Below are 7,313 nucleotides of genomic sequence, written 5' to 3' on the forward strand. Positions count from 1 at the left end.
TGAGCTATACCTAAATCTATAGAAATCTATGAAATTCACCAGTTATATCGAGAGTCATAAGAAAATTCTTCCTGCAAAATTTAACCGATTCTTTGGAATTTTGGCAGGAAGGATTTTCTTATATTAAAAGTGAATTTTCGCATGACCCTCAATTTTACTGGTGAATTTTATAGAAATCGGTTCAGACTTGGATATAGCTCCCATATATATGTTCGTCCTATTTGCAGTAATACAGCAATAAAATGGTCATTTGTCAACCGATTCTAGAGGACGCAATTATTATCCGATTTGGATGAAATTTTGCATGAGGTGTTTTGTTATTATTTTCAACAACTGTGCTAAGAATATTTCAAATCGGTCCATTATCTGATATAGTTGCTATATAAACCGATCTGGGGTCTTGACTTCTTGAGCCACTAGAGGGTGCAATTATTAGCCGATTTAGCTGAAATTTTGTACAACGGCTTTTCCCATAACCCTTAGCATGAGTCGGTTTATAGCCTAATGCAGCTCCCCTATAAACCTATTTCTCTATTTAACTTCTTCATTTACATCTCTCTATTTAACTTCTTCAGCCCCTTAAGCGCTCAATTCTTACTAGATTTGGCTGAAATGACTTTTACTATGGTCTCCAATATTCAGTTCAATTATGGTCCGATATTAACCATAACTTGATATTGTTCCAATAACATAGCAATTCTTTATTTTTATCCTTTGTTTGCCTAAAATGAGATACCGTGGCAAGAGCTCGACAAATGCGATCCATGGTGGAGGGAATATAAGATTCGGCCCGGCCGAACTTAGCACGCTTTTACTTGTTATACCCTACACCACTACTGTGGTATAGGGTATTATAACTTAGTGAATTATTTTGTAACACCCAAAAGGCATAACTTAACTTACTGACCCAAATTTCGACGGCATCGGACAATAAATGCGCCTTTTATGGGACCAAAGTCTTAAATCGAGAGATCGGTCTATATGGGAGATATATCCAAATCTAGACCGATCTGGACCAAATTAAAGAAGGATGTCGAGGGACCTTACACAACTCACTGTCCCAAATTTTGGAAAAATCTGACAATAAATGCTCCTTTTAAGATCGCAAAAATTTAAATTGAGAGATCGGTCTATATGACAGCTATATCCAAATCTGGGCGAAATTAAAGAAGGATGTCGTGTGAACTAACACAACTCATTGTCCCAAATTTCAGCAAAATCAGATAATAAATGTGGCTTTTATGGGCCTAAGACCCTAACTCGGAGGATCGGTCTATATGGCAGCTATATCGAGACCTGCCCCGATCTGGGCCAAATTGACGATGGATGTCGAAGGGCCTAACACAATTCACTGCCCCAAATTTCAGCAAAATCGAATTATAAATGTAGCTTTCATTGGCCTAAGACCCTAAATCGGCCGATTGGTCTAATGGGGGTTAATCAATATATAGTCCGATATAGCTCATCTTCGAACTTAACCTGCTTATGGACAAAACACGAATCTGTGCAAAGTTTCAGCTGAATATCTCTATTTTTAAAGACTATAGCGTGATTTCAACAGACAGATGGAAAGACGGACGGACATGTTATGGGATTAAGACCCTAAATTGGAATATCGGTCTATATGGCAGCTATATCTAAATATAGTATGATCTTGACCATGTGCTGGTCGGATGACGGGTGGCTTAATACAAGTCACTGTGTGAAATTCCAGCGATATCTGGTAGTTAATGGAGGTTTTACGGTCTTAAGACCCTTAATCGGCCGATCGCTGATATCTGAATAAAGACCGATCGGAACCCAATTTGAATCGGATATTAGGAGGCTTTAACCAACTCACTATTTCAAATTTTAGCAAGATCGGATGAGCTTCTGGAGGGCGCAATTCCTATCCGACTTGGCTGAAATTTTGCATGACGAATTTTATTCTTACTTTTAGCAAATAAGGTTCAAATCGGTTAATAACCCGATAAAGCTGCCATATAAACCGATCTGGGATCTTGACTTCTTGAGCCTCTAGAAGTCGCAAATCGGATAATAATCCGATTTGCGACTTCCGATCCGGATCCTCTCATGACCATCAACATACGTGTTTAATATGGTCTGAATCGGTCTATAGCCCGATACAGCTCCCATATAAATCAAACACTCTATTTTATTTCTTGAGCCCCGCAATTCTTATTCGAATTTTCTGACATTTTATACAGGTCTTCAACATATAATTCAATTGTGGTCCAAACCGGACCATATCTTTTTTTTTTTTTTTTTTTTAATTGGTTAAAATGTATTTTCTTCAACTGCATCTAAAAATAATATTGGCTTAATGTTTTCAACTTGTGTGCGTAGTATTTTATTAAGTTAAATAGCATTTCAAACCAATTGTCGAGATCGGGACAATTTCCTGTAGAAATTATTTAACCAATTTGAGACAAATTAAATCTAGAGGAAAATAATATATTTTTACAATATTTAACAAAAAAAATTGTCTTCGAAATGCTAGCCAGGTCGCCGAAATGTTTGAAAATGTTAGACAGAATTTACTATTAAATTAGTGGTGATTTCTATTGTGCACCAACCAACGGGTGTAGTTTTTATACCCTCCACCATAGGATGGGGGGTATACTAATTTCGTCATTCTATTTGTAACTACTCGAAATATTCGTCTGAGACCCCATAAAGTATATATTGGGTTGCCCAAAAAGTAATTGCGGAATTTTTAATGGATAGTAAATGCACTTGTAATAAAACTGAGAATGAACTTTAATCAAATATACTTTTTTTTACAATAACAGAGTCACAAGCTGTGAAAAAATTTGTCAACGCCGCCTATATGAAAAATCCGCAATTACTTTTAGGGCAACCCAATATATTCTTGATCGTTGCGACATTTTATGTCGATCTAGCCATGTCCGTCCGTCTGTCTGTCGAAAGCAAGCTAACTTCCGAAGGAGTAAAGCTAGCCGCTTGAAATTTTGCACACATACTTCTTATTAGTGTAGGTCGGTTGGTATTGTAAATGGGCTATATAGGTCCATGTTTTGATATTGCTTCCATATAAGCCGATCTTGGGTCTTGACTTCTTGAGCCTCTAGAGTGCACAATTCTTATCCAACAACTGTGCCTAGTATGGTTCAAATCGGTCCATAACCTGATATAGCTGTCATATAAACCGTTCATGGGTCTTGAATTCTTGAGCCTTTAGAGGGTGTAATTCTTATCCGAGTGGAATGAAATTTTGCACGACTTGTTTTGTTATGATATCCAACAACTGTGCCTAGTATGGTTCAAATCGGTTCATAACCTGATATAGCTGTCATATAAACCCATCTTGGGTATTGACTTCTTGAGCCTCTAGAGGGCCCAATTCTTATACGATTTGAATGAATTTTTGCACGAAGTATTTGGTTATGATATCCAAAAACTGTGCCAAGTATGGATTAAATCGGTTCATAACTATCATACAAGCAGATCTGGGGTCTTGACTTCTTGAGCCTCTAGAGTGCACAATTCTTATCCAACAACTGTGCCTAGTATGGTTCAAATCGGTCCATAACCTGATATAGCTGTCATATAAACCGTTCATGGGTCTTGAATTCTTGAGCCTTTAGAGGGTGTAATTCTTATCCGAGTGGAATGAAATTTTGCACGAAGTATTTGGTTATGATATCCAACAACTGTGCCTAGTATGGTTCAAATCGGTCCATAACCTGATATAGCTGTCATATAAACCGTTCATGGGTCTTGAATTCTTGAGCCTTTAGAGGGTGTAATTCTTATCCGAGTGGAATGAAATTTTGCACGACTTGTTTTGTTATGATATCCAACAACTGTGCCTAGTATGGTTCAAATCGGTTCATAACCTGATATAGCTGTCATATAAACCCATCTTGGGTATTGACTTCTTGAGCCTCTAGAGGGCCCAATTCTTATACGATTTGAATGAATTTTTGCACGAAGTATTTCGTTATGATATCCAACAAGTGTGCCAAGTATGGTTGAAATCGGTCCATAACCTGATATAGCTGTCATATAAACAGATCTGGGGATTTGACTTTTTGAGCTTCTAGAGTGCGCAATTCCTATCCGATTTGGCTGAAATTTTGCATGACGTATTTTATTGTTACTTTCAACAACTTTGTCAAACAAGGTTCAAATTGGTTCATAGCCTGATATAGCTGCCACATAAACCGATCTGGGATCTTGACTTCTTGAGCCTCTAGAGGTCGCAATTATTATCCGATTTGCCTGAAATTTTGTACGACGGATCCTCTCATGACCATCAACATACGTGTTTATTATGGTCTGAATCGGTCTATAGCCCGATACAGTTCCCATATATATCGGTCTCTCTATTTTACTTCTTGAGCCAACAAAGGGCGAAATTCTTATTCAAATTGGCTGATATTTTACATAGGTCTTGACTTCTTGAGCCACTAGAGGGTACAATTCTTAACCGATTTGGCTGTAGTTTTGCATGAGGTGTTTTGTTATGACTTGTGCTAAGAATAGTTCAAATCGGTCCATAATCTGATATAGCTGCCTTATAAACCGAGCGGGGGTCTTGGCTTCTTGAGCCACTAGAGGACGCAATTATTACCCGATTTGGCTGAAATTTTGCAAGAGGTGTTTTGTTATGACTTTCAACAATTGTATTAAGAATGGTTGAAATCGGTCCATAACCTGATATATCTGCCATATAAAACGATCTGGGGTCTTGACTTCTTGAGCCACTAGAGGGCGCAATTATTATCCAATTGAGCTGAAATTTTGTACAACGGCTTTTCTCATGACCTTTAACATACGTGTCGAAAATGGCATAAATCGGTTTATAGCCTAATGTAGCTCCCCTAAAACCGATCTCCCTATTTTACTTCTTCAGCCCCTAAAGTGCGTAATTCTTACTAGATTTGGCTAAAATTTTACACAATGACTTCTACTGTGGTCTTCAATATTCAGTTCAATTATGGTGCGAAAGGAGCCATAACTTGATATTGTTCCAATAACATAGCAATTATTTTCTTTTATCCTTTGTTTGCCTAAAAAGAGATACCGTGGCACGAGCTCGACAAATGCGATCCATGGTGGAGGGTAAATAAGATTCGGCCCGGCCGAACTTAGCACGCTTTTACTTGTTTTTATATAATTAATTGAGGCATTAATTACTGTGCATCAGTACTTATTGATTTATTTCGTCGTGAAGAAGATGATGTCAATGGGCTAGAGGATCCGTGCAAGACTACCAAACATGAGATCAAGAGTTCAATACACTGCGGCACCAAAATCATTGAAATTTTAAGAGTAATAGTAGAGAGATCGGCATTGATAAACCCGAGAGCGCTGTAAAACGAACGAGGCAAAGCAGAGTGATCCGAATAAAGAATGTAAAAACGCCACCACCCAAAGTAAATCACATGCGACGATCTGGTAGATGGTTTTTTGTCTTGCTTATGGATATATTTTTGTTGTTGTTATATGTTGGCTTGCAAAGAGTGCCTTTCAACAAAAAATTTTTACTTTGGGTCGTTGAGACTCAAAATAAATTGTTGCAGGAAAATTAACAACTTCCGTAGGATGGAGGGTATACTAATTTCGTCATTCCGTTTGTAACACATCGAAATATTGGTCTAAGACCCTATAAAGTATATACATTCTTGATCGACATGACATTTTAGGACGATCTAGCATGTCCGTCCGTCTGTCTGTCGAAAAAGTAAAGCTAGGCACTTGAAATTTTGCAAAAACACTTCCTACCAATGTAAGTCAGTTGCCATTTCGATCCATGTTTTGATATTGCCGCCATATAAATTGATCTTGGATCTTGAATCCTTGAATTCTTGAACCTCGAGACGGTGCAATTCTTATCCGATTTTGCTAAAATCTTGTACGAGCTGTTTTGTTGTGGAAATCGATTCATAACTTTATACATCTGCCATATAAACCGATATGAGATCTTGACTTCTTGAGCCTCTAAACAGCGCAATAATCATCCAATTTGGCTTAAATTTGCGTCACTCCTTTTGTTTCGACTTTCAATAACCGTGGCAAGTATGGTCTTAATCGGTTCATAATCTAATGTAGCTTCCATATAAAATGATCTCCCGATTATATATCTTGAGCCTATAGAGGATGCAATTATTGTTCAAATCGGTTCATAACCTGATATAGCTGCCATATAAACAGATCTGGGGACTTGACTTCTTGAGCTTCTAGAGGGCTCAATTCCTATCCGATTTGGCTGAAATTTTGCAAGACGTATTTTATTCTTACCTTTAACAAATGTGTCAAATAAGACTCAAATCGGTTCATAACCTGATATAGCTGCCATATAAACCGATCTGGGATCTTGACTTCTTGAGCTTCTAGAGGTCGCAATTATTATCCGATTTGCCTGAAATTTTGTACGACGGATTCTCTTATGACCATCAACATACGTGTTTATTATGGTCTGAATCGGTCTATAGCCCGATACAGCTCCCATATAAATCGGGTGCAATTCCTATTCGAATTGGCTGACATTTTACACAGGTCTCCAACATATAATTTAATTGTGGTCCAAACCGGACCATATCTTGATATCGCTCTAATAGCAGAGCAAATCTTTTCTTATATCCTTTTTATACCCTCCACCATAGGATGGGGGGTATACTAATTTCGTCATTCTGTTTGTAACTAGTCGAAATATTCGTCTGAGACCCCATAAAGTATATATATTCTTGATCGTCGTGAAATTTTATGTCGATCTAGCCATGTCCGTCCGTCTGTCCGTCCGTCCGTCCGTCCGTCCGTCCGCCTGTCTGTCGAAAGCACGCTAACTTCCGAAGGAGTAAAGCTAGCCTCTTGAAATTTTGCACAAATACTTCTTATTAGTGTAGGTCGGTTGGTATTGTAAATGGACCATATCGGTCCATGCTTTGATATAGCTGCCATATAAACCGATCTTGGGTCTTGACTTCTTGAGCCTCTAGAGTGCGTAATTCTTATCCGATTGGAATGAAATTTTGCACGACGTGTTTTGTTATGATATCCAACAACTATGTAAAGTATGGTTCAAATCGGTCCATAACCTGATATAGCTGCCATATAAACCGATCTTGGGTCTTGAGTTCTTGAGCCTCTAGAGTGCGTAATTCTTATCCGATTGGAATGAAATTTTGCACGACGTGTTTTGTTATGATATCCAACAACTGTGACAAGTATAGTTCAAATCGGTCTATAACCTGATATAGCTGCCATATAAACCGATCTTGGGTCTTGAGTTCTTGAGCCTCTAGAGTGCGTAATTCTTATCCGATTGGAATGAAATTTTGCACGAC

Source organism: Stomoxys calcitrans, chromosome 3 (assembly GCF_963082655.1).
Source record: "Stomoxys calcitrans chromosome 3, idStoCalc2.1, whole genome shotgun sequence".
NCBI lineage: Eukaryota > Metazoa > Arthropoda > Insecta > Diptera > Muscidae > Stomoxys > Stomoxys calcitrans.